The sequence below is a fragment of the Triturus cristatus genome, chromosome 6 (assembly GCF_964204655.1).
Source record: "Triturus cristatus chromosome 6, aTriCri1.1, whole genome shotgun sequence".
NCBI lineage: Eukaryota > Metazoa > Chordata > Amphibia > Caudata > Salamandridae > Triturus > Triturus cristatus.
The window spans coordinates 142,342,605-142,354,867 of record NC_140589.1 but is presented as its reverse complement, the minus strand read 5'-3'; the positions used below and the strand labels follow the sequence as shown (position 1 = coordinate 142,354,867).

The 12,263-nt window shown below is 44.6% G+C and overlaps 1 protein-coding gene across 1 annotated transcript in view; it reads left to right on the top strand.

The window, feature by feature from the left end:
* Window positions 1–12,263, top strand: part of RBKS (ribokinase) — a 451,979-nt gene that overhangs the window by 126,867 nt on the left and 312,849 nt on the right. The gene's annotated exons all lie outside the window — the stretch shown is intronic.

Genomic DNA, 12,263 nt, shown 5'->3' with positions numbered 1-12,263 from the left:
TAGTTATTTTTGCTTCTTTTTTCCACAAGTTCACACAGCTTCTGCTGCTGGTTTCTGGTCATTGCTGTTGATTGTGCAGACTCCATTAATTTTTATTATGGTGCCTTCTCAGTAGGAGCTCACATATTTATGATAGTTACATCTTCCTCCAGGTTTCTCACTTTATAAATACTTCCAGACTCTAGACTGATCCAGAAACATTTTTCCCAGCAGTCACTCTCCAGTGCTGCCAGGTTGCACCATGTGGTTTCCACTGCGCCTTCGCCTCAGAATGTGACATCACTGTGGTATAATATGTCCAGCCTGGGTGCTCACCTTAATTTCGGTTTTTCTGCACCTCATTGACTAGATCTTGAGCCCTTCCTTGGTGTCTCAGTGTTCATCAGCTTTCCATGGTCACTAGGTCAACTGTCTACTCAAAAAGCATTAGGCTTTAAGCCTTGTAGACTGTACCACAAGAACATGTTCCTTTCAGACCCTCACGATGACTCTGTATGGTACCTGGGATCGGTACATGATGTCACGGCATGCTCTCTTGCACCTCTGTGTATCTGAAGGCTGTCCCAAGCAGACTCCCTCTACCAAAAGCAAGCCGCATTGAAGGGAATGTTCTCTTAAGTGGTTTTATCACTCAAAACATAAAACGCAATGGGAAAGAGAAGACTTCTTCCCCGAGGAAACGATCCTATTTCTGGGATGGTTCAGACTGTGGAGGTCCTACCCTGATGCCAGAGTATTCCTTGATGTTGTGTGACCTCCAGCATCTAAAAGGATATGATCAGAATTTCCAGGTTCATCAGCTGAACATGCGCAGGTAGGATTAGGTAGGGATCCTCCTGCTATCGATGCTGGATAGAATTGAGACTTCTCTGCAGCCCTCTAAGCTACTTCATAAGAGGAGATGCATTCCTCTTAGCTTCTTGGCTCCAGCCTCGACACTGTGTCTCTTCGAGCTTCAGCTCAGCTCCTACAGCAAAGTGAAAACCAATGAAGGCGCCACTTTGCTCGGGCCTTTCTAGAGCAGAGCATTCAAAGCATGCGAAGGGTCTGAGCAAATGAGAGATGACACCCTAGCTGACATTGCCACCGTTCCCAATTTTGAAGCCACTGGCGATGCCGCCCATTAAGCTGACTCTGGCCTGGCCAAGGACTCATTAGCTGAAAATGTCAGCCGTGCGACAAAGGAGAGGTTTAAGGCTTATATTAATAATGAACTCTACTGCGAACACCTAGTAGCGTCAAATGTTTTGCCTGGTTGGAGGAAATGTTTGTTTCAGATTCTGAGGTCTTGGCAATGACAGATAAGTGATGTGACTGCAAAGAGGATGACACCACCTTACAAGACTGATGTTGGCATCTACTTAAAGTTAAACAATGCCAGTGCATTAGGTATTTTACCAGAAGTGGTCATTTCCTAACCCTCTGGCCTTGCTTCGGAGGAAGTTGCATCTTTTACAAGAGTCTTTACACAAGCAGCAAATGCCTTGCAATTGACTTTGCCTTCTGAGGAAGTGAAGTGTAACATTTTGATGGAAATCTTGCAGCCTCTGTCCTCTAATTTCTGTGTAGCTCTTTGTTCAGTTTAATGAGTCTCTCCTAGACCCTAGAATGGCTGAACGGGGAGAAACCCTTTTAGGGCCCAGCCAAGCAGTCAACGGGCATTTTGCCAGACCTCATAGGCCAGCTCTTGGTGACCAGCACTTGGTCATCCCAACAGTTACCGTAGAGGCCAGTGGTTGAAACACTGACAGCATTTGAAGAAACCATTCTCTGACCTGGTGAATGATGGTCAAGATGCATCCAAACAGTTTCCAAAATATGGTTTGGCTCTGTGGTCACCTTTTCCTGGGTCTATGAGTGCTGCTCTCATGCTGTTTCACTGGGCTTGGATGTGTTCCAAAGGGATTTCTGGAAGATGACCAGGCTACACTCATGGAGATGCCTTATGACAGTAAGTACTTATTTGCAGAGAAGGCCAATTCCTCCTTGGGACTTTTCGAGAACAGCAGGGCTATGCCTCAAGCTCTGGACTCCCCTTCACAGCAGTTTCACCAAACATACCAGGTTTTGGTGTTGATTCTAGGGCTGTGCAGACACGACAACGGCACCCATCTAAGGCCGTTCAAATTCCACAGCAACCTTATTGCTACCTTTGGGACACAAGTGGATCCAGTGGGCCTCACTGGCAGTAGCAGACCCAGTTCTGACTTTCGTCGATGGGCTTAACCTCCTCCAAACCCCTCTGATTCCTCCCCCTCATGACACCCCAGTCCATTGTGGGAGGATTCCCCTTTTTCACTAGGTGTGGGAGGTGATGACAATAGGCTGCTGTTTGATCCAAATGATCCGCTGGGGCTATGCACTTCCCTTGTTGTTCCCATAACCCCCCAAGACCACCACTCTTCCTTCATGGTATGCTTAAAAGCTCATGCCTTGCTCCTGGAGGTGGGAGGCCTTGCGGGAGAGAATGGGTCTTACAAGTGGTGCAACTGGAACAAGGACGTGCAGAAGATGGATTTCCGTCTTCTGAACCTCTTCATTTTGCAAGACAAGTTCAAGACCCTGCCCCTAAGCGTGGTCCTGTTGGCCTGGTACTCTGGAGATAGGTTGGTGCCCCTGTACTTCAGGTCATCTACTTTCTTCTTCCAGTTCTCCCCTCTCATACGTGCAAACTTGAGGGTCATGGCCGGGTCCCAACACTTAAATAAAAAAGAAATCCAGTATTTGTAAAGCGCACAGCTACCTGTAGGCGTCCCGGCGCTGGGGGCCGTCGGGAAGATTAAGCGAACTATTGCCCAGAGTCACATGGTGCTGGGCTGACCTGCCACCGGTGCAGGGGATCGAACCATGATCCCCAGCGTCCAGCGGCAGACGCCCTGGCTGCTGCACCACACCTCTTCCCATCCTCCATTCAGACTGGCAGCAGCCCCACCTTTCTTTATGAAGGTGCTGGTGGTGTGGAAATATGGATTTTTCTGGTCAGTTATGTCCCCTATCTTGGACCCCAACGGTTCTATGTGCATGTTACAAGTACATGTATGTTCCCTCCAGTTCCAGTTATGAAGACGCAAATACATGTGCGTCCACCGTCAACATGTCCTCTGTCAGATCCGCCATGAATAGGCCGGATATTCCATTCCTAAGTACGAAAGGCCACCGCCTTTATATGGTTCACTTATGCCATTTTACAGTCCAGGCAAGTAGGCCCTGATTCTGTCGTCAAACTCTTTTTGCCTTCTGCCTCTGAAAGCTCCAGTCTGAGCCTGCATCTGTGACCATGAACTTTGTCTCATTCTCTGCGCGGCTCACGAAGCCTGACATCAGCCTATTCTCTGCCAAGAACTGTATTTCACCTTCGAGTTATCTGCTTCCCCCTCAGCCGATGCATTCCTGCCTAGTAGTTTAAATAAACATTCTCCCGGCCACCGAGCAAAAAGCCCGGCTTCTCTGCCCTTATGCAAGTAATTCATAGTCCTGTTACTATGGAAGATTCCTGCCCTCGCATTTAGTGTAGACACTTAGACGCTTGTACACGCACGCACAGTCAGTATAGAATAGATTCTGTTCGAGAGTCCTTCTTTATGGATAACATAGTTCTTTAAACATAGGATGTTAGATATGATTTGGGATTAGGTTGACTTGACCCTCCAGACTTTTCGTCTCCACATATGGAGCTAAATGTCAAGTCCCCTTCACCCCCTAGTTACACGTCAATCACACGTCATACTGCTGCGCGCGCATCTATGCCAAGTATTATCTTATAGATCCACCTATATATGACATCATAACCAATTACGTTCCTTTTTACTCCTTATTACACCCATTTTCGGTTACGCATGATATTCGTCATTTTCCTTATCAATTGTTACGCCTACTGTATTCGCCTCATTGTAATGTATGATCTATAAAAGTCATTTCATGTCAATAATGTAGGTACTTCACTTCCTGAACCTCCGTGGTGATGGAACTTGGAGCAACCGATTATAATCGTTCTCTGGAATAAAGCCCGTTCCGAACCTCTAATACCACGGATTCTGCCTCTCATTTTACTGAGCTATTTAATTATGTTTCTGTATCAAATTCAGTCCCGGTAAAGGAAAATTATTTACCACATGAATGGCGCCCGAATAGGGACACTTTCTCATCTCACGCGCCGGCGGTGCATTGCAGGCCCGGTCTCCTGCCACAGCTGGACGGACAATAACGCGTACCAGCAGGATTTCCTGTATCTCCCTCCGGTCAAGCGGGGGCGACTGAGACTGCGATCAACACCCAGACGAGGCGGTGAGAAGTGCGAAGTATCCCGACCAGAGCCTAGCTGAGAGAGCAAGATCCGAGGTATACAGAGACCCACCAGTCCGAAGTCAAGCCCAGTGTCCGACGAGTCGAGTCGAGTCCAGTCCGGTTCAAGTTCAAGTTACCGAGGCCTTCCGTTTCCGAAGCTACCCGGTGAGTACCATTGCTGGGGAGGCATTTCTGACGTGCACATAGGTTGTGCCGGTCAAGACGGGTTTGGGTACACAAATCCGGTCTGCACTGTTTCAGCAGTGTATCTGTACTGTTTAGCAGTATATCAAGTATTCCGAAGTATCTAGTTATTGTCAAAGAATTAAGCTTGGTGATTAGTTATGCAGACGATCATCATTGTTGTTTCAGTTAAAGGTTTAATGTTTAATGTTAAATGTGTTTAAGTACGTTCTGTATATTGTGGTATGAATGACTGTTCATTATTGTGTTTATTGTATTAAGTCTGTTCAAAAATCAAGTATCAGGTCAGTTGGTCAAAATCAAGTATAAGATCAGTTCTCAATATGCCGTTCTTTTCGAAACTAAGACAGATCACTACAAGAAAAGGGGTACTCGAAGAAGCCGTTCCCATTCCTCCTAGGGACACTCCAGGGTACTTCATGTATCATAAACACGGCCTAGACGCCATATTATTTCTTGATTTATGGGTAGACTACACCAAGGAATTACCAGAAAGTCAGAGGTGGCCCACAGCGGGAACCTGGGATGCAGAGTGCATCATGAAAGTAGAAGAAGAGTTATGGAAAAGGAAAGTCAGACAGTCACAGAAAGATGCCATTGAATTATGGCGTAAAGAATCACATAGACGAACAGAAAAAGCACGTAGACAGGAAGAGAAGAGTAAAGAGAATTCCAATAAAGTTCGAGAAAATCTATTAATTGAGGAAGGTATCCGAGTGAAAACAGAACAAGTAGACAGACAAAGAAATGCCCTTATGAATGGTATGTATCCCCTTCTGGCCGAAGGATTACCTAAGGCTACCCCGGAAATACCAAAAAACTTGCCACCCCCATTGTTCCCAATAAAGGTACATCCTAAGGGGCATCCTAGAACCGCAGAAGACGTTTTTCTTTCCTCATATTTAGATGACGCAGCTCCCGAATATGCTAATTCCGCCCCGCATAGACCGCATACCAGGGAGGTCCAACGCCAAGATCCGGCACCCGTATCCCTACAGCAACAAATCGAGTCACAAGTTCTGGCAAGCACATCTGTTTCTGCATCCGCTCCTACAGCTACTTCTATAGCTGTGTCCACACCTGTAGTTGCTGTGTCACGTCCGACGAATCCTTTCACACCCGACACCCCAGATGGGGCCACGGGAGGTGCTACCAATATCTTTTCTACGCCACCCAGAATAAATAAACTTACTTTTCAAGAGTCAGCACATTCACGTACACCCAAACTCATAAGTGCCCGTACGTTGAAGGAACTTCTTATAGATTGCAGATATGACCCTGTGCCCGGTAAAGAGGACGAAATGACCCTGGCGTCATTGCGTATCAGACGAGCCGCAGTGTATTTAGGGAAGTTACCAGGAATGACTGCGCATCTAGATAATATATACCATTTTGTCCAAACAGGGCGAGATCCAGAATGTGTTAACAGAGCTATGGAATACCAGAAAGTAGAGATACAGGGGGAACTGTTACGTTTCCTCATAAACTGTGTGATCAGAAATCAAGACCGACCGGGGGTAGACCCGGAAGCAATGCAAATTCTTACAAGATGGAGCCAGAATATATCAGAAGGGAGGCATGATAAACAAAATTGTATAATAGCCATGTGCCGAAAGATCCGTAAAGAAATAGAACGCCTACACGAAGAGAGATTAGAGATAGACGAGTTCGAACAAAACGAGGAAGAAGGGTCAGGACCGCCCACAGGACAGTCAGAAACTATAGCCTATGTAGGTAAAAGAAGATCTTGTAATAGTAATAGATGTCTTATTGACCCGATACGCCCGATATGTCCAGACAATAACAGGGGTTTCCCAACATCCATAGTCCATATAAGGTCTAACGAGCATTCGTTCCAAACAGCTGACAAATTACTCCGAGAACGAAGGGGTTATCATTTCCTCGATTCTATGGATGAACAAGATTTAGCCAGGGCAGCTGTCCATTGGGTGGACAGTCCCGGAAAATATAGTGATGATACAGTAGTACGCACATTCTTGAATCTTACCCCAGATGAACAGAGGTTAGCTGGGACTTATATGATTCAACAACTCATTATACTATATCGGAGTCAGCGTTCGGACCCTGGTCCCTTACCTGACATATTGACTGAATTGCTTATGAATAAATGGAGAGGTGCAGGTACTAAATTAATTAAAGAAATTCTAGAATCAAGAAAACAGTATATTCTTTTTGTATGTTCAGAACATGTTTCATTGCCCGTCAAGGAAAGAACCACGTATCACATGGATAGACAGAATCCCTTACGAGAAGTGCACCCAATAAAGGGCGAGGACAATGAGTTTAAACGCGTATTTGTATATACGCCCATATCGAAAATAGAATTGTTACAAATGAAGAAAGTGGTACCCAGTCATGACAAAGACCCAGCGGGTTTTCACCGAGAAATTAAAGACATGTTACTCATGGGAGAGTATACCTATCCCGACATTATGACAATATTAAAGGTATTGATGCCTGCTGGCATTTATGAGAAACTCAAGGAAAAAGAGTGGGAGGTAGGAGACCAAAAGATAGAATGGTCAGTGTTAGAAGCGGAAGAAAAGGCCCGAACTGCAGGAGCAGGACTTGGGGATAAAACTAAGGCATTACCAGGTTTATTAGTACAGGTACTGCCACGTTTATTAACTACGAAAAAGGAAGATTGGGGTACAATTTCAGCCTGTAAACAGAAGCAAGATGAAGACACTAGTGATTACTATGCCCGATTTGAAAAATGTTTTGGTATAAATAGTGGCATAAAAGCAAGTAGCGAATCATACCCACATCTGTTTGTAACAAAATTAGTAGAAAATGCCCTGCCACCAGTAAAGAATAGAGTATTAAAATTCGAGAGTACCTGGCAAGGTAACACTCCATCACAAATGTTACAAATGTTACAGTACCATCACAATAGAATTAGAGAGGAACAAGAACATGAACACAGACGCATGAAAGACACGAAAATGAAAATGTTAGTTTCCCAGACAGTTCCAGCTGAAGGACATAAAAAGGGTATGACACATTCCGATTCAGCAGGACCTGTAAAAGGGACATGCAATTATTGTAAAAAGCCAGGTCATTACGTACACGATTGTCCAGTTTTAAAACATAATATCGCCATAGGTAAAACACAAGAAAGATCACGGCCACTTAGACAAGATCAGAATGAACAAGGAGCTCTGCAGCATGCCCAGGCCATGCCAGCCGCACAACAGCCAATACAGTTTGTGCCAGCTGCACCACCGTTGCCTGTTGCTGCTTCACAGACAACAACACGACAAATGTATCAGACCGCACAGTATGAATATCCTGAGTATCAGCGTTACGCATGAACTAGCCTAGAGAGGGAAGTTGACTTACCCCTTATCGAGATACCTGTAGATCAAGAAGGACCTTATGTACACAGTGAATTATTAGGTCAAGATAGAAAATTTTTACTCGATACAGGGGCAAGTCGAACAACTATAAAACGTAGTGAAGTTCCAGGGGCACCCCTCTCAGGCTCACAAAATATTTCCCTTGGTTTTTCAGGAAAACCTATTGTTAATGAAGTGTCACAACCTCTGCCACTTACGATAGGACCTCTGACCCGAACTACAGATTTATTGCTTACTAAATCATGTCCAGAAAACCTGTTAGGAATAAAAACATTAAAAGCTCTAGGAGCTATAATATGTTGTTCTCCGGAAGGAGTAAGATTGTTTTTACGTGATTTTAAAGGTCACTATGTATCTAGAGACATGGATCCCCGACTGCAGACTTTACCTACACGTCTATGGGCACAAGGCCCTACTGATGTTGGTTGCATGAATATTACACCATATCGAGTTACATTAAAGGCAGGAGTGGTGCTACCACGAATGCGACAATACAAGTTACCACCAGATGCTGTAGTGGCTTTACTACAAATCATTGACGAGCTCATTACCCAGGGAGTAGTTGTAGAAACAGACTCCAATGTATGTAATTCACCAATAATTCCGATTCTCAAACGAACAGATCCGAAGGCACCGCCAGTCTATCGATTGGTTATTGATCTGCGCGAGTTAAACAAATGCATTGTGCCACAATTCCCTGTGGTCCCAGATATCTCGTCATTACTGACAGCTATTGATTCCGAAGCGACATTCTTTACTGTAATCGATCTCAAGAATGCCTTTTTCAGCGTCCCAATAGATCCGGAAAGCCAATATTTATTCGGATTTAGTTTAAATGGACGTAGCTTTAAATTCTCACGCGCACCTCAAGGATTTACAGAAAGCCCCAGCATCTATAGCCAAGCACTGAAACGAGAACTTGACAGTATCCACATGCCAGTTAACACTGCTCTGCTTCAATACGTCGATGATCTGCTGATCACCGCCCGAAGCGAACCCGAATGTGAAAAAGCATCACTGACAGTTTTACAATTTCTAGCCAAAAAGGGGCACAAGGTGTCCCCTTCTAAGCTGCAATTCTGTGTCCAGCGAGTTATTTATCTTGGACACTCGCTGTCCAAGGAGGGAAGGCAGCTTACACCAGACCGCATTCAGTTAATAGCTAACATGCCAATACCCAAGACACAAAAGGAGGTGCGGGCTTTCATAGGCCTCACTTCATATTGTAGACAGTGGATCCCGCAATATGCATTTCTAGCAAAACCACTCATTCAGTTGACAACCCAGGAGGCAGCCACATCGACTGTTCTCCCTTGGACTCAGGAACATACACAAGCTTTTGAAAGCCTAAAGAAAGCTTTATGTCAAGCACCTGTTTTAGCAACGCCATGTTACAGAAAACAGTTTACACTCTTTGTTACAGAACGCGAAGGTACTGCTTTGTCAGTACTCACACAGGAACAAGCAGGAGCACACAAACCATGTGCTTATTTTTCTAGTACATTGGATCCCGTAGCTCAGGCTTTGCCTGCGTGCCTGAAATCAGTAGCAGCGACAGCTTTAGCAATCAGACAAAGCGATGCCATAGTGTTAGGACATCCATTGACAGTTCAAGTACCACACACAGTAGAAGTCCTTGTAAATAGAACGCAAACACAACACTTGACTATAGCGCGACTTACAGGGTATGAACTTACATTGTTTCAGCCACATATAGAAATCAGACGCTGTAACACATTGAATCCTGCCACACTTTTGCCAGTAACCGGAACAGACCCACTAGCTCATGACTGTATTGAAGTTATTACTATAACGACAAAACCCAGACAAGACTTGACAGATGTCCCATTGTCAGATCCAGACCTGACGTTGTATGTAGATGGTTCATGTATGAGAACAAGTACAGGAGAGTTAGTGGCTGCTTACGCAGTCACAACAGATACAGAAGTCATTGAAACAAATCGTATTAATACTTTGTCAGCTCAAGCCGCAGAGCTCATCGCTCTGACACAAGCCTGTATTCAAGCCACAAGTAAAAAAGTCAACATATACACTGATTCACGTTATGCATTCGGAGTTGTACATGACTTCGGCGTGCTGTGGCGAGAGAGAGGTTATTTAACTTCCCACGGTGCCCACATTCAGCATGGACCCCTCATTCATGCCTTATTAGATGCAATACATCTACCTACTGCAATATCAATTATGAAATGTAAGGCTCATACGAAGGTTACTGATATCATTTCCCAAGGCAATGATTTAGCCGACAGAACAGCTAAACAGACTGCTCAAACTCAAACCCCCGACATGACAAAGACAATAGTCCCGATGCCGACACATTGTATGACAGTTAAAGATCCTACTCTTGACGTAATTGACATACAGACACATGCTACACCAGACGAAATAAAGAAATGGATTGAATTAGGAGGGATCCAAACGGACCAAGGATGGATGATGAAGGAAAAGTCTGTATGGTTCCTTCCTGATTCAATGGTCCAAGTTATAGTTAACACTATACATAGTCCAGCACATCTAGGAGAAAAAGCTATGCTAGACAGCATTCAACACATTTGGTTCAATAAACATTTACGAGCAGCAGCCAAACAAAAAGTCCGTACCTGTATGATCTGTTGCCAGTTCAACCCAGGAAAAAGTGTTCCCGTAGAACAGGGTGGATTTCATCCTCCTGATCACCCTTTTGAAGTCCTCCAGATGGATTATATCCAGATGGAACGATGTCGAGGATTCAAATATGTTCTCGTAGTTGTCTGCGCTCTGTCCCGTTGGACGGAGGCATACCCGGTTTCAGATTACACTGCCCCGACTACTGCCAAACAGTTGGTTCGAGAATTCTTCCCACGATACGGTTTACCACGTGTTGTCTACTCAGATAACGGCCAGCCGTTCTCATCCGAATTAATGAAACATGTTTCACTTCTGCTAGGATATCAGTGGAAATTCCACTGTGTTCGACACCCCGAGGCAGCAGGTCTCGTAGAAAGACATAATCAGATACTGAAAATCAGACTGTCCAAAATATGCAGAGAGAAAGGTGTCGACTGGATAGTAGCATTACCAGTTGCACTCTTTTACATGAGAATGGTAGCACACTCTCGAACAGGGCTATCCCCGTATGAGGTGATCTTCGGCAGACCACCAAATATGTGGGGGACGCCTATACCACGCAAAATAACTGATATTGACTGTAATATGCTGACAGATTACTTGGCTTCCTTGATGTCTGCACTACAATCTTGTCGTTCACAGGTTGCTGCAGCATTTCCCGACAACACTGAGGTGAAACCCCATGACATAGTCCCGGGGGATTTCGTGTTTGTGAAAAATTTCGACCGAAAGACTCAGCTGGAGCCCAGGTGGAAGACACCCAAGTTGGTTCTGCTGACCACAAGAACAGCCGTGAAGATCGAGGGCCGCAAGGGCTGGATTCATTCAAGTCATATCAAGAAATTTCATGGACAATCCTCGGATATAGACATTGTGCCCTGCACTCCCTCACAGACTGATTCAAAACTTCCTTTGGTTGAAAAGACTGAAACCGAACTCTACAAAGTTAAATTGAGGCCTAGAACGTCAGACGATTCGATTGTTTAAGTCCTCTCCTAGGTGAAGCGGTTGAATCTGTCTCTGACATGTATCCTCTAGACCTGAATCATGGACAGTCGCGAAAAATGATGAAACGACAGGCGTATTGTAAATCACTGCGTAGCCATTGCATTGTGACATTAATAATCTTGTTTTTCTTGAGTCTTTTAATAATTACTGCAAGTATATTGTTGCACATATATTACCCTATTGCCAGAAACGTTTACAATGTTACAGCAGAACATTCTTTTAGTGACTTACCCCCGCATGAATTGTCTTATAGACTTGCGCTGCGCAATAACACTTTCATTAGTATGTTACATCATTCCCATCAGACTAGTAATGCCACTAATTGTTGGGTGTGTGGCCGGCTCCCTCCCTATCAGAATTATGAAGGAGTCTTGCCATTCTTTCCGCACCCATTTACACATAATGGCTCCTGTGGAGCATGGTTTAGTTTAATCAATTCCATAGACTCAGACACAGCAGTTTACCAAGATCAGTGGGTATGGGGAAACCTGAACCTAGTTTTACTCAAGGTCTGCTACCCTGACAAGGAGGGTCGCCCCAAACGAACAGGAACTGATCTAGAAAATGAAGTATATGGATTAGGTAATTTTACACCTAATCTCATGATTCTAAATGTCGTATCCGAAGTTGAACTAGTCTTACCCACCATGTCAGTATTCCCAGCGAAGGGTGAATTGTGTGTAAGAAAGGTTGGTTCCATACATATGGGCCATAGTAAATGCACTACTACAGTAGAATTCAGTGATCAAGGCAAATCCT